Source organism: Musca autumnalis, unplaced genomic scaffold (assembly GCF_047663935.1).
Source record: "Musca autumnalis isolate F117 unplaced genomic scaffold, ASM4766393v1 scaffold_4, whole genome shotgun sequence".
Classification (NCBI taxonomy): domain Eukaryota; kingdom Metazoa; phylum Arthropoda; class Insecta; order Diptera; family Muscidae; genus Musca; species Musca autumnalis.
In genome coordinates, this window is record NW_027411977.1 from 183,192,799 (window position 1) to 183,210,100 (window position 17,302).

The 17,302-nt window shown below is 37.6% G+C and overlaps 1 protein-coding gene across 1 annotated transcript in view; it reads left to right on the forward strand.

Annotated features, from left to right (window-relative positions):
- The first annotated feature begins 4,585 nt into the window (after nucleotides 1-4,585).
- Lk (Leucokinin) overlaps nucleotides 4,586-17,302 on the forward strand; it is a 41,827-nt gene continuing 29,110 nt past the window's right edge. Inside the window, exon 1 of the mRNA XM_073980662.1 lies at nucleotides 4,586-4,625. The gene's annotated coding sequence lies outside the window, so the exon portion shown is untranslated. The remainder of the gene's footprint in view (nucleotides 4,626-17,302) is intronic.

Genomic DNA, 17,302 nt, shown 5'->3' on the forward strand with positions numbered 1-17,302 from the left:
TTTAAGCAGGTAACACTCCTCCGAAAGCCTTTTCGCCTATAAGTATTTCTAATTCCTAATTCCTTCCCAACTATAAGTCCTTGTGTAAATAATGATGACTTCTACTGACTGCTAAGTCTTCAAAATTTCATTGAAATTGAACATACGTAACAAATACATGAAATCGACCGAAAATATCTATGGGAGCTATATTCCTTTATGAACCGATCTCAATATAATTTGTCAAATTTATCTTTAGACCAAATCACGTCTCACATTCCAAATTTCATTGAAATTGAACATACATAGCGTGGTTTGTGCATAAAATACAGAAAATCAGCCGAAAAAATATATGGGAGCTATATTAAAATCTGAACCGATCTGGATATAATTTAGCACATTTATTTCTAGAACAAATTCCGTCAGACCCTCCAAATTTCAGCGAAATTGGACATATATACCGTGTTTGGCGCAAATGTGGAAAATCGGCCGAAAATATGTATTGGAGCTATATCCAAACCTGAACCAATTTCGATATAATTTGTCCCATTTATTTCTAGAACGAATTCCGTCACGCTTTCCAAATTTCAGTGAAATTTGACATATATAGTGTCCAAATCTAAACCGGTCTCTATATAATTTGTCACATTTATTTTTGGAACAAATTCCGTCAGACATATAATTAGGCACATTTATGTCTAGACCAAATCCCGATACGCATTCCAAATTTCCACGAAATTGGACATATATAGCGAGTTTGGTGCATAAAATACAGGAAATCGGCCGAAAATATATACAGGAGCTATATCCAAATCTGAACCGATTTCGATATAATTTGGCACATTTATTGCTAGACCAAGTTCTGTAGCACATTCCAAATTTCAGCGAAATTGGATATATATAGCGTGCTTGGTGCATAAAATACAGGAAATCGGCCGAAAATATATATGGGAGCTATATTAAAATCTGAACCGATCTGGATATAATTTAGCACATTTATTTCTAGAACAAATTCCGTCAGACCCTCCAAATTTCAGCGAAATTGGACATATATACCGTGTTTGGCGCAAATGTGGAAAATCGGCCGAAAATATGTATTGGAGCTATATCCAAATCTGAACCGATTTCGATATAATTCGGCACATTTATGTCTAGACTAAATTCCGTTAGACATTCCAAATTTCAGCGAATTTGGACATATATAGCGTGTTTGGTGCATCAAATGCCGAAAATCGGCCGAAAATATATATGGGAGCTACATCCAAATCTTAACAGATTTCGATATAAATTGGCACACATATTTCTAGGCCAATATCCGTCACACATTCTAAATGTCAGCAAAATTGGACATACAGTGATGTGCGAAATAATAGAGCCACTGAAGTTACAACACATTAACCGTTTCTAAATCACTTCTGAAAAGTGTTTTATGGCCCAAATTGCATTTTTATAGTGGAACATTATCCCATAAATAAAATGCAGTCAACATTTGTCCAATTTGGGGGTTGACCTTGTATTAGGCAGGGTAGAGCCTGTAAAGAGGTGTGCGAAATAATAGAGCCACTTTAGGTAAATAAGACAATTTCTTAAGGAAATTTAAACTTGACCGTCAAAATCATAGGGAAAATTTTAGTTTTCCTTCCTAACATTATTTTTCTGAATGAACCTGTACCAAAAATTAAAATTATAATTCCCCTTCTAGAGTTAATGGGGCTGAAAACCCATATGGGCCCAGAATCAAAGATAATGCCCCATAAAGACCTCCAATATATTGCAAATATCATTAATATTTGTGTTTGTGAAGAAAATGTGCTAAACTACTTTCAAAAACAAGAAAACATAAAAAACCGATCGAAAAAAGTTAATATTTTTATGATTTTAGAGCAAAAATATGGGAGGTCCTGTACGGAATATTACGCTTTGTAGCTCCTCTGCTCCAATAAACGAGTAAATAATGGATTATTGTCAACTCTAACAGATCTTAGGTGTGATTTAAAAACAGACTTAAACAATTTATGGGTACAGAAATCACGAATCTTAAACATAAAGACAGAGTATGTTGATAACAGTTCTCGAAGAATACCCATCTCTGGCTACCTCCTTTATTGCTGAGTATTTCAGGCCTCATAAAACATCGAGGTTAGCTTTATTAAATGCCCAGGCTACCAGTGGTGAATGAAAATGATATCCGAAGCTGTCCGTTCGAGTTAAATAAATGTTGTACCACCTGTCAAGGAAAATGTTCAGCCATAGGCCAACCCACGCGTTCATCTACGATCACGTGTAAACATATTCTGTCTTTATGTTAAGGATTCGTGATTTCTGTACCCATAAATTGTTTTAGGCTGTTCTTAAATAACATCTTAGATCTGTTAGAGTTAATAGCAATCCATTATTTGCTCGTTTATTGGAGCAGAGGAGCTAAAAAGGGTAATATTCCTTACAGGACCTCCCATTTTTTATCTAAAATCATAAAAATATTAACTTTTTTCGACGGGTTTTTAATGTTTTTATATTTTTGATAGTAGTTTAGCACATTTTCTTCACAATCACAAATATTATTGCAATTTGCAATATATTGGTGGTCCTTATGGGGCATTATCTTTGATTCTGGGTCCATATGGGTTTTCAGCCCCATTAACTCTAGAAGGGGAATTACAATTTTAATTTTTAGTGCAGGTTCATACAGGAAAATAATGTTAGGAAGGAAAACTAAAGTTTTCCCTATGACTTTGACGGTCAAGTTTAAATTTCCTTAAGAAATTGTCTTATTTACCTAAAGTGGCCCTATTATTTCGCACAGCCCTTACAGGCTCTGCTCTGCCTAATACAAGGTCAACCCCCAAATTGGACAAATGTTGACTGAATTTTATTTATGGGATAATGTTCCTCTATAAAAATGCAATTTGCGCCATTAAACACTTTTCAGAAGTGATTTAGAAACGTTTAATGCGTTGTAACTTCAGTGGCTCTATTATTTCGCACATCACTGTATATAGCCTGTTTGGTGCATAAAATAAGGAAGTCGGCCGAAAATATATGTGTATGGGAGCTATATCCAAATCTGAACCGATTTTGATATAATTTGGCAGTTCCGCCACACATTCCAAATTTCATTGAAATTGGACATAAATAGCATGTTTGGTACATAAAATAAGGAAATCGGCCGAAAATATATATGGGAGCTATATTCAAATCTGAACCGATCACTATATAATTTATTTCTAGAACAAATTCCGTCAGACGCTCCAAATTTCAGCGAAATTGGACATATATAGCGTGTTTGGCGCATCAAAAGTGGAAAATCGTCCGAAAATATGTATTGGAGCTATATCCAAATCTGAACCGATTTCGATATAATTTGGCACATGTATTTCTAGACTAAGTTCAGTCACACGTTCCCAATTTTATCGAAATTGGATATAAATAGCGTGTTTGGTGCCTCAAATACATGAAATCGGCAGAAAATATATATAGGAGCTATATCCAAATCTTAACCGATTTCGATATAAATTGGCACACATATTTCTAGGCCAATATCCGTCACAAATTCTAAATTTCAGCGAAATTTGACATATATAGCGTGTTTGGTGCATAAAATAAGAAATAGGCCGAAAATATATGTAGATGGGAGCTATATCCAAATCTGAACCAATCTCGATATAATTTGGCACATTTATTTCTAGAACAAATTCCGTCAGTCATTCAAAATTTCAGCGAAATTGGACATATATATCGTGTTTGGTGCATAAAATAGTTCCGCCACACATTCCAAACTTCATTGAAATTTTACATAAATAGCATGTTTGGTGCATAAAATAAGGAAATCGGCCGAAAATATATGTATGTGGGAGCTATATCCAAATCTTAACCGATTTGAATATAATTTGGTAAATTTATTTCTACATCAAATTCCGTCATACATACAAAATTTGGAGATTGTATATGATATATTTTTGGAGGTACATCCGGTTTTGATGCTATATCTTCAGATCAACGAGAAATTTCAAAAAATGATATAGCCTATTTTCATTCCAGGCCATATAGCAATGTATCCTACAAATGTCAGTAAGATCTGTTCAGCGGTTTTCGAGTCTATAAGGCACAAACAAACCAACAAACGTACAAACAAATATCAATTTTACATATATGTATAGAAGATAAATCATGGCACAATTACCCAGGTAGTGGCATCGTAAAATTTTGAATATGTTATGTCAAAACTTTATTTATGTTGTTGGGGAAATTACAACAAAAATAATTTTTTTATAATGGAATTTGACTTTTTCAGCTGGTGTGATACCACTACCTGGTAGTTCTGCCATGAGATAAATGAAGCACGTCGACTTATTCAAAAAGAATGAACCAAGTGAATTTTAATTTCATAAATATAATTTTATTTTTTAAATTATGATTTTGAGACATTTTAGTCGTGTCCCAATTTTTTGTCCCTCCCGTGGGCCAATATACGTATTAAAAATGATTTTAACCGGGTTTTTATTTATATGTCATCTGTCAATGTAACGAGAAATCCCGTTAGTTTTAAAGATAATTCACAGAAGTGAAAAATGTAATCTGTTGTTTGAGAACTGTGGAAGTGTTTAGTGTTTTTTTGTGCATGTTCCTGGAATTTTTTCATTCCCGTGGTGAGTATTCTTTTGGTTATTTATATTATAATTTCCAAATTGATGGTATAGGTAAGTTAATTGTTTTTAGACTGTATTAAACTACCATGAATATTTTCTAACCACGGTAATGACAAAAGGAACACGGCAATAACATTGACAATATAAATTTGAGATTATTCAAACTAAATTTATTTTAGAATTATTAAACTTACCATAAAATATAGCATCGCAACCTCAAAAAAAATTGTTAGAAATGCAGAGGAAAAAATGTCATTTCCGTCGTTTTTAAAAAATGCTTAAAATCCATAAATTTACATGGCCCACCGCTACTTAATAAATAGTCTTTTACAACAGTATAAGCCGAAAAATATTTATTTAAACCCATTTTCGCACTTCGCCATTTTCGACCCCCAAATCCAGTCATATCACAATATTCATCCATTCACAGAATACGACTAGTTTCATAAATATAAATAAATAATATAATAACAAAATAACAATATTATTAGTTAATAAATATAATTTAACTAATTTCTAAAATATTTGGCAGTCATGCGCCTCTTTGAATTTTTTGTTGCGTCCGCGAACGTGTTTAAACATTGCAAAGATAAGGCTTTGCTAAGACCGTCCGACTGGTGTCTATCTTAACCTAAATTTTGCCTACAGTTAGGCCTCGCACTAATAACTATTGGTATTGAATTTGGTTACTTATTAACTTAGCTGGCCCATTACAGAACATTTGTTCTATAAGCCGAACAAAGAAATGATCTCCAATTCTCTCTGTTTACTGCTTCTCTTTCTGGAATACGACGTCTTTTCATCTCTTCATCCACCTGTTTGCTCCCTCTAAGCTTAGGCCTGTCAATTCTGCGTGTACCGTCTAGTATTTATACGTCTTTTTAGCGGGTTCATAATCGCTCATTCTTATGATATGGCCTAGCCAACGCAATCGTTGCATCTCGATACGTTTATCTATACTGATGTCGTTGTATAGCAGATACAGCTCGTGGTTCATACGACGTCGATATTCACCGTCAACGCAGATTGGTCCGTAGATCTTTCGAAGAATTTTTCTCTCAAACACACGAGATGTGGCTTTATTCCTAAACTGGTTAATCAGACCGAAGTAGCATCTGTTGGCCAACACTATTCTTCTTCGTATTTCACAACTGATGTTGTTAGTTGTGTTTACGGCGGTGCCGAGGTAGACGAAGTCCTTTACTACCTCAAAATTATAGGAACCAACGTCAAAAGTTGACCCGATCTCTATGGACGCATTGCGCGTCGACACCATCAACTTGGTCTTCTCGCCGTTTACCGCCAGACCCACTTTAGCAGATTCTCTTTCGACTTTTGCAAAGGTGTCAGTCAGTTACTTCCTATACCGATCGACCTATGATGTCAATGTCGTCGGCATAAGCAAGTAACATATGGCTGTTCGTGTATATTGTTCCACTTCGTTTGACCTTCGCGTTCGTTTGACCTTCTCCAGCAGGATGTTGAATAGATCACACGACAGACCGTCTCCTTGTCTTAAAACTCTTTTGGTAATAAACTCTTCGGAGAGGTTCTTTCCTATTTTAACCGAGTATCAGTTAATGTAATTCTACAAAGCCGAAGGAGCTTTGCAGGAATACAAAAATCAGACATGGCTTGGGACACCTTTGAACATATAGGGCTGTCGAAGGCTGCTTTATAATCGACGAAAAATGGAAGGTGTCGATCTGCATTTCTTGAGTCATTTCCAGGATTTGTCTCAAGGTAAATATCTGGTCAGTGGTGGATATGCCCGGTTTAAAGACGCACTGATAGGGTCCAATAATTTCATTGACCATAGGCTTTAGTCTCTCACACAATACGCCAGATACTATATTATATGCAATAGGGCGCAGACTTATGCCCCTGTAATTGGAGCACACAGTTTTATCTCCCTTTTTGTGGACTGGACATAGGATGCTCACGTTCCAATCGTAGGGTACGCGTTCTTTCTGCCAGATGGTGCTAACTAGCTAATGCATACACCTTATCAGCGTGTCGCCTCCGGTTTTGAACTGCTCGGCTGGTAAGCCATCGGCTCATGTTGCCTTATTATTCTTCAGCCGGTTTATTGTTGTCTTTACCTCATCCTGGCTGGGCGGTATACATTCAATACCATCTTCTGGGATTGGATCTGTGGTATCGTCGCCGTCATCGTAACTATCGGATACCAACAGTTTGGAAAAGTGTTCTTTCCATAACCTTAGCACAATATCTGTATCAGTTACCAAATTACCCTGCTGTTCCCTACAGGTAGATGTGCCTGTACCAAAGGCATCAGTTTGGTGTTTTATTCTTCGGTAGAACTTTCGGACTTCATTCTGGCTCCTGTACATATCGATTCTTTCAAACTCCCGCCTTTCCATTTCTCTCTTTTTTCCTGCGGAAAAGACGTTTCTCCTCTCTCCTATTCTCCTGATACCTCTCTCGTGGGCTACGCGTTGCTAATGATTCTAGATTAGCCATATATGCCGCATTTTTCTCTTCGGTAGCAGCACGACACTCCTGGTCATACCATGGATTCTTTAGTGTAGGTCTCTTGTATCCAAGTATGGATTTTGCGGCTGTTTGGACGGAGTGGGTAATATTTTGCCATTACGCTGATATGTTATCGGGACGAGGAGTGTTTTCATTAAGCAATTGGGCTAGCTGAGTGGAATATGCTGTGGTTATCGGTTGTGTTTGCAGCTTATCGGCGTTGTATCTGTTCGTACTTTATTTGCAACGTATAGACGGGTACGTTCCTTTGCTGCACAAGGTAGTGGTCCGAATCTATGTTTGCTCCTCGGAACGATCGTACATCCATCACGCTTGATGAATGTCTTCCATCTATCACAACATGATCAATGTGGTTACTTGTTCTTTGATCTGGAGACAGCCAGGTACCCTTATGAATATCGAGATGTTTAAATCTGGTGCTGCTAACTACCATGTTTTTTGCCGCTCATACCTCATACCATTGTCAGATGTTTCACTGTGGAGACTGAATTTTCCGACTGTTGGGCCAAAGATATTTTCCTTTTCAATTTTGGCATTACAATCGCCTAGAATAATTTTAATGTCATGATATGGACAACGGTCATATGTCTCTTCTAAGCGCTCATAAAATATATCTTTGGTCAGTTCGTCCTTGTCTTCAGTGGGAGCATGAGCGCAAATAAAGCTGATGTTGAAGAAATTTGCTTTTATTCGAATTGTAGCAAGTCTTTCATTCACTGGTGTGAAGTTGGAGACCTGGTGTTTTAACCTCCGATCAACTACATCTCTATAAAGTGTGCGAACATTCCACGTGCAGATTCGCAGATCATGGTCCTTAAAACGTTTGCGGGGTTCGTCAACTCTAGAGGGGTTTGTTTTTCTTTCGTTTTTTCATAGTAGGCTGCTTTTTCTAAGGGAGGCTTACTAACCTGACGCCTAAATAATGAGTGAACGCGCGGCACATGTTAACTCCTACCTTTAACGGGTGTCAAAGGCAGCTCCCCAGGTGACACCACGAGGAGATCAGAGTCCACATGTTATGAAAGAGGGACCAAGATAAATCCTGGGATTTGCCATGTTAAAGCTGGTCAGGGTGACGTAGGGGATGGAAGATACCAAGCAACGGTCCTGACCGGTTTTAACATGGCAAAGCCCAGGATTTATCTTGGTCCCTCTTTCATCCCAAGTGGACACTGACCTCCCCGTGGTGTCACCTGGGGAACTGCCTTTAACACCCGTTAAAGGTAGTGAGCTAACATGTGCCGCGCGTTCACCCATAAGAACGTTAAAAACTTGGGTTTGGGCGTCGGGTTAGTAACCCACCCCTAGAAAAAACAGCCTACTATGAAAAAAACGAAAGAAAAGAAAAACAAACCCCTCTAAAGTTGACGAACCCCGCAAACGTTTTAAGGACCATGATCTGCGAATCTGCACCTGGAATGTTCGCACTCTTTATAGAGAAGGTGCAGTCTTCGCACTGGCAGACGTACTTGAAAAGTACAAGACCGATATTACTGCCATACAGGAAATATGATGGATTGGAAAAGGCGTCGCAACAACACCTAAAGGTGACGCACTGTATTATAGCTGCCATGACGTAAAGCATGAATTTGGTTGTGGATTCGTAGTTAGTCGGAGACTAAAACATCTGGTATCCAGCTTCACTCCAGTGAATGAAAGACTTGCTGCAATTCGGATAAAAGCTAAATTCTTCAACATCAGCTTTATTTGCGCTCATGCTCCCACTGAAGAAAAGGACGAACAGACCAAAGATATATTTTACGAGCGCTTAGAAGAAACATATGACCGTTGCCCTGCCCATGACATTAAAATCATTCTAGGCGATTTTAATGCCAAAATTGGAAAGGAGAATATCTTTGGCCCAACAGTTGGGAAATTCAGTCTCCACAGCGAAACATCTGACAATGGTATGAGGCTGATAGACTTTGCAGCTGCAAAAAACATGGTAGTTAGCAGTACCAGATTTAATCATCTCGATATTCATAAGGGCACCTGGCTGTCTCCAGATCAGAAAACAAGAAACCAAATTGATCATGTTGTGATAGATGGAAGACATTCATCGAGCGTGTTGGATGTACGATCGTTCCGAGGCGCAAACATTGATTCGGACCACTACCTTGTTGCAGCAAAGGTACGCACCCGCTTAAACGTAGCAAACAAAGTACGAACAAACACAACACGAAAGTTAGACATCGGTAAGCTGCAATCACAACAGATAGCCACAGCATATTCCACTCAACTAGCCCAATTGCTTAATCAAAGCACTCCTCATCCCGATAACATATCAGTGCAATGGCAAAGCATTGCCCACTCCATGCAAACAGCCGCAAAATCCATACTTGGATACCAGAGACCTCCACCAAGGAATCCATGGTATGATGAGGAGTGTCGTGCTGCCACCGAAGAGAAAAATGCGGCATATAGGGATACTTTACAATCCGTAGCAACGCGTAGCGCACGAGAGAGATACAGGGAGAAAAGGAGAGGAGAAACGTCTTTTCCGCAGGAAAAAGAGAGAGATGGAAAAGCGGGAGTGTGAAAAAATCGAGATGTACAGGAGCCAGAATGAAGTCCGAAAATTCTACCAAAGAGTCAAGCATCAAACTGATGGCATGGTACAGGCACATCCTCCTGTAGAGACCAGCAAGGTAATTTGGTAACTCAAATCTGTTGGTATCCAATAGCAGCGAAGACGACGAAGATACCACAGTCCCAATCCCAGAAGATGGTATTGAATGTATACCGCCCAGCCAAGATGAGGTAAAGACAGCAATAAATCGGCTGAAGAATAATAAGGCAGCAGGGGCCGATGGCTTACCAGCCGAGCTGTTCAAAACCGGAGGCGACACGCTGATAAGGTGTATTCATCAGCTAGTTAGCACCATCTGGCAGGAAGAACGAGTACCCGACGATTGGAACCTGAGTATCCTGTGCCCCGTCCACAAGAAGGGAGATAAGACTGTATGCTCTAACTATAGGGGCATAAGTCTACTCCCTATTGCCTACAAGATCGTGTCAGGGATATTGTGCGAATGACTAAAGCCTATGGTCAACGAGATAATTGGACCATACCAATGCGGCTTTAGACCTGGCAAGTCCACCATTGACCAGATATTTACCCTGCGGCAAATCCTGGAGAAGAACCAAGAGATGCAGATCGACACCTACCACCTTTTTGTCGATTATAAAGCAGCCTTCGACAGCCCGCTGCGTTCCAAGGTATTCCAAGCCATGTCTGAATTTGGTATCCCCGCAAAGCTCATCCGGCTTTGTAAAATGACTTTAACTGACACGAGGTCCTCAGTTAAAATAGGAAAGAACCTCTCCGAAGAGTTTGGTACCAAAAGAGGTTTCAGACAAGGAGACAGCCTTTCGTATGACCTCTTCAACATCCTGCTAGAAAAGGTTATACGAGAGGCAAACGTCAAAAGAAGTGGCACAATCTACACCAATAGTCACATGTTACTTGCTTATGCTGATGATATAGACATCATGGGCCGATCAGTAAAAGAAGTAACTGATACCTTTATAAAGGTCGAAGGAGAATCTGCTAAGATGGGTCTGGCGGTAAACGGTGAGAAGACCAAGTTGATGGTGACGACGCGCAATGCGTCCATTGAGATCGGACCAACTGTTGAAGTTGGTTCCTATAATTTTGAGGTAGTAAAAGACTTCGTATACCTCGGCACCTCCGTAAACACAACAAACGACATCAGTTGTGAAATAAAAAGAAGAATTGTATTGGCCAACAGATGCTACTTTGGTTTAAGTAAGCAATTTAAAAACAAAGCCACATCTCGTCAAACAAAAATAACGCTCTACAAAACACTGATACTACCCGTGCTGACGTATGGCTCCGAAGCCTGGGTACCTGCGCAAGCAGACGTGGCAGTGCTTGGTGTGTTTGAGAGAAAAATTCTTCGAAAGATCTACGGACCAATTTGCGTTGACGGTGAATATCGACGTCGCATGAACCACGAGCTGTATCTGCTATACAACGACATCAGTATAGTTAAACGTATCGAGATGTAGCGATTGCGTTGGCTAGGCCATATCATAAGAATGAGCGATGATGAACCCGCTAAAAAGGCGTATGAATACATGCCACATGGCGGTGCACGCAGAATTGGCAGGCCAAGGAATAGATGGCGCAAACAAGTGGATGATGAGGTAAAAAGGCGCGGTATTCCAGAGTGCAAAGCAACAAATAGAGAGGAATGGAGATCTATTCTTAGTTCGGCCTATAGAACAAATGTTCTGTAATGGGCCAGCTAAGTAAGTAAGTAAGTAAAGCTGGTCAGCACCGTTCCTTGGTATCTTCCTCCACTACGTCACTGCGATTAATTGCAAAAATTTTAAGTCCTATTTTGTAGTGAGATTCGAATAACAACTATTTTTTCTTAATTTTTTTTTAAATTTGTCAATACAATGTTTTGCTGATGAGCAGCATCACCATAGCAAAAAATAAAGGAAACAAAAACCTTGTTTTGAGAAAGTGTCCGATTTCACTCAGAAATCCCCATATACTTTTGGAAGGGAAATACGTGAGCAAATGAATTAAATTTAAGTTCTTAGTACATTACATTTTCAAACATAAATATTTTAAATTTTAAACATATTAACTTTGTAGTAATATTCTCAATAATTATTTAAATATAAAGAAAATAATTTATTTACATGTAAAAGTTTTAATTTTTCGAACAATTGTGCACGGTTCTGTGTGTATGTATCTTGTTGCAGGAATGTTGTTTTTTTAAATCACAAAAAATTTCCACAATGAAGACAAGAATTGCTGCCCCCAAACCGATCAATAACATTATAAAGGCATATTGAAAATACAGCATGGTAAGAGCTTCGTTTATAACCCCATCATTTTCAAACAGCTTCAAATTTCCACTTGTTATGCCTTCCCATTGGGCATCCGTCATGAATTTATTTAAGATACCGCTCTCGAAAATACGCGAAAAATATCGATTGAATTGTTGCAGGAAAGGTGTTTTCGGATGCATAGAGATAAAAAAGAGTCTATAGTAAAGTGGTTCTGCTAACTTTATGACCTTTGGTCGACTTAAGTACATTTGTTGGAGTAGTAAATAATCAGCTAAATCCTCTACGACTGGATACATGTGAGACATGATTAAGTTCTGACGATTTAGCATGAACTGATCGTCATCACCGATATATATTCGTTGTCCAATTATGGGTGGTAAACCGGCAACTATTTGCTCCCAATACATATTATCTAAGCTATAGATTTGGATATATAGATTGATATTTTCAATATCTGTTAGTCGTTGTAATTCGTTTTCATGAACTTTAGAGGTATATAAACTCCAGAGACTGGATGTATAGAAATTGGTAAGAAATATCCCTGTAAAGAGACAAAGTAGACACAAAAGAAAGTGTTTCAAGTTTCTACCCTTGGATATTGTCGGTGCCAAGAAGATAATAATTTTAAATGCTTCCATAAAGGCCAGACTAGTGTCGATGTTAGGATTCCAACGTCTTAAAACCACGAACATAAGTAGGGAGTATAGAAATCCTGTGATGAGAACAATTGTCCAAACAATGCCATCAAATGGTATTATTAGATATAAACTTTTGGATATTTCCTTTGAAGCTGGTACCAGTAAAGAGGCCTTTGACAAAAATGGCGCCCAACTAGGCACAAACATTTCATGGACGTCCAGCAATAAAGGCAAAAATGAACATCCGATGGGGATACATTTCAATAATTCCGTTTCCATGCTGAAATTTTTCGCCCACATGTCAGCAAAGAAATACTCAGTTGTACCGTTGTAATGTGCAAAGAAATTCGATATAAGCTTATAAATATAGCCGGTGAACACCAATTCTCCTTGACGATTTGTGTAGTTGAAGAAACGCGGTGGAAAATCTATAGCAGCAAGCTTGACTGTATATCCTTGGAAGTTTTCCAAATGATTTTTGTTGCTAAAGTCGGATATGTTTCGTATGACTTTTATTTGAATATCTGGATAAGGATGATAAGTAAAGAGTAGGCGGTTAGACCATATCATTACATAGGTGATACCACTCTGCCAACATTTTTCAAATATCGGCAAAAATACTACATTCTGTAGCTCGATTTCATTTCCATCATAAACAATCAATAGATTTGTATAGTGCAAACCGTTAAGTAATCTATTTATGGCCACAAAAGTTGAATTTATGTTTTCCGAATTCATCCAAGCCACGGTAAGACTATTTTCCGAATAGAATCCTTTTATGCCTTGAATAGTTCCCAGATTGGTATATAATATTTTTGTTAGAGTCGAGACTCCCTGTATAGCCGCGTTAAATGAAGAATTTTCATTTCCACTTTCTTGAAGATTTATAAAAACATTTGTTTCCGTTTGGTATAGTTGATTTATTTGCAGTATAACATCCTCAATGCTGATACCATAACTGGAGGCAATTTGATTTTGCTGTAGCAATAGCCACAGAACGAACAGCGAAAGCTTTGTCATCTTTGCCACTTGAATTCTAATAAACAACTAATAAATTTTGGTGTTCGGCACAAAATTTTTGTTTTAGAAAATGCAAAGTCACTGCAGGAGGTCCGTTGATATTGCAGATATGCCTAATTTTAGAAGTTATTTTCTTTGAGTATTCCTTTTTTATGATGAAGTTTTATGAATAAAATAATAAAAGCAAGACCTATAAGGTTAACTGTCTGACACAAATTAATCCCAAGGCCAAAGATGTGTTTTATTTATACATGGGCACTAAAATGTTGTTAGTTTTAGTTTCTTTGTATATTTAGCCTTTAATGAAGAGGAGGTCCCATATCATAGAGCTAATTGTAGAATTGGGCCTGTCCTTCAATAACACCGTCAAAATAGACATGCGTATAAAGGGGAAATAGCAGAAATTCCCACAAAGCTGAATTTTGATGGAGAGCTGGAAGCAATGCCTTAAAAGTGCTTATCGATCCTATGTGCGCAAAAGAAGTTATTCCAGTCAAAAGTCATTTTTGCAGGCCTTATTCAGTTTTCTCAAAAACGGTACGACTTAGCTAAAACCGGCTGAAGTAAAAGTTGTAAATTTAAAAATTGTCTACAAAAGTGGCGATGCGTTAAAGATTCGCGATTTTGGCTGACTTCCGAAACGTACCAACTCACTGCAATTTTTAGCTATTGTCAAAATATTTCAGTTCTGCACTAATGCATTGTTCCTGCATTGCAACTGCGAGTGCATGATAAATAAAAATTATACCTACTTTAAAAATTCCCAATTTTGACAATTTGAAATACATCGCTTCTGAGTAAAGTAGTATGGCCTTATAAAACACAATACTTAAGACATTTGTAAACATTTGCAAACCTTTGTCTTCAGTGAAATTTGTGTGGATCGCCATTTATTATTTAGACGACCGAAAGCTGAGCGCGCTTCACTGAGTCGGTTACTTAAATCATCAACGATTCCTCCATCTTCTGACATCACGCTACCAAGGTAGCGAAAAGCCGATAAGTATTCTATCTGGTGTTTAAGCACGACTATTTTGAATAAACAAAATTGCAAAAGCTATCCCAATAAAAAACGCCACCAATGCTCGAATATTACAACTTATGTTGAATTGATTTGCTGAACCAAGCATAATCTAAACGGGGTATAAGACTGTGTAGATGCAAGCGATTTAAAAATTCGATATTTATATTGTTAATAGAAGAATACAATTCCGTACCAGAAAATGCCGTTCGTGCCATATTACCGTCGTTTTTGGAACTACACCCATTACCTTTTGGCTATTGAATATGAAAGCCCATTTTTCCTCAAAATTTTTGTTGGATTTCAAGCTTTCTTTAAAGCATAAGGTCTTTTTCTTCAGCACACCGAATTTGCCATTTTCATATGATTAACCTGTATGAAAGCTTGAGGATAAATTCTGAAACATCGAATCCATGCATGCAATGGAATTATATCGTCTTTTAATGCACTTTTGTTGAGCTGAAAACCGATGTACTCAAATCTTTTATGTCTAAAAATTGTTTCGGGTGTCCACCAAATATGGGACACAATTTAAGGTTCTCTTTGTTTCCGTTAGTACATTCAACACATTACCATCAATTAAACTCATAATAAGCCTTTACTTTACAGTTATCTTTCTAACATTTTCCATATAATACTCTAACGACTTCTTTGGTATCTTTTACAAATGTTTTTTTTTTTAAAGGTCGACAGAAACGTGCGATTTGTGGAGTTCGGTTAATCCAAACAATCGTTTTATTGTACGCTATTATTTTTAATGGTAAAACTGAGGTTACAAATAGACAATTATCCAAAACTTTAGGGGGTATTGTTGTCTCAGAATTTTCTTAAATTCACTTGGATTTGTGGAACCATCGAACCCGCAAATAAGTATCAAACCAAATTCGTCGACTTCATACATTCGCTCAAAACGTCCTTATTAAACCAGGATCCGTATTCCGAAGGGAAACAACTTCTCCGCTATGGATAATTAGTAAAATATGACTTAACCTAACTTAGACTAGTGTGTAGAAGAGAGCGAGAGAGATAGAGTGCACATATGTATTTCGAAATCTGAGCTGGAGTGGGAGGACAATATATATAAAAACCCTTTGGATGATGAAGCAAAATCAATTGCGATGGCATAAAATACAGAGCAGAGGAAGTAAACTCGGTCACGATTAAATTTAACGGAAAATTTGTATAATATGTGTTTTTGTAATAAAGTTCTTAATATTATTGTTTGAAACAAATAAAAAATACATTTTGTTTATTCTGGGATATTTTGCAAAGGCTTGCATTTTTATAACGTCATTAGACTGCATTTAAATGCAATCCAAAACACTGCATCAAATATGTGTTTTCGCAAAATTCAAATCTTTTCGTTCTGATTACAAAAATATAAATATAAATAAGTCGATACTCTCCGATATATTTTCCTGCGAAGTTCCGAAAGCTTGGAAAAAATTGACAATTTAAAAGAAAGTTTAGTTCCCGTGTGCGAGGTATGAGAAACAAGTCAGTCACTCCTTCCGATAGATATCATGCCCACCGGAGATTTTGGACCATTATGTCACTAAGCCTGGACTAGCCATTAAACATTTTACATCGTTGTAAACTATCCTGGTATGTTGTCATACTCATTATTGTTTTTAGTTAGTGCCGCAAGTGTTTTTTAAAAGCATTTCTTTTATTATTACAGGAAATATGGACTTGCCCCGAAATAATGTACCGTTATAGGAGCTCGTGAAGAACCCACAAACAATTTGAGACATGTCCGTAATATTGAAATTTTGTGGGGGAGCTACCCGAGGGAGTTGACCGATACCCAGCAAATTTTCAATGCCAAACATGAGTGCAAGTGATTTGGCATATTACCAACTTTTTAGGCTAATAATAGGATGACTTCCGAAATGTCAGTTGCTTTATAAATGTGTAAAAAATGTTGTAAGAATTCCATATCGCAGTGATACAGAATTAATGCGAAGTGTTTTATGACGTGTCGGAAGTCAGCCATTCCTCGGTGGAGACAAAATACGAAAGATATGTTTAATTTCTTAAATATATACATATTAGGCCGGGGCGATTTGTGTGGAAGGAAAAAGACCTTAATGGGCCCTTCGCGCTTCTGATTCTTAGGATTGAACTGATGTCTACCGCGAAAATCGAGCCTCCCGATTTTGACTTGAAGTTTTTATTGAAGCTTTTGGATATTTTGTCATATAACAGCCAAGCCATTGAGATTTGCGATCCAACACAAAGGCCAACACAATAATTAAGAACTCTCTAGTACATCGCGAAAGTATTAGAACACTCCTTCAGGCAGTTTTGGCCTTGATAAAGTGCACATTTGTCGTCAAATATCGATAAATGATATTGTGCTACAGAATTTGACCAGAAAAATATTCAAGCTTTCTGTTACAAAATTCTATAGTGTTTGGGTCCATGGATAACGAAAATACCTTTGGTTCGTCTGGGTCACTTCGTTTTAATACTTTACAACGGTAAAAGTAGTGAAAATCTGGGTGTTTAGGTGAGGGAGGGGAAATCCATAGGTTTTGATAACTCAGTAAAGGAATGCTGAGCAGTGGGGGTGAAAAGAATAAAATAAAACAACAAAAGCAGTATCAGTTTAAATATAATAAATGATTTCCGTTTATTGATCGTATTTC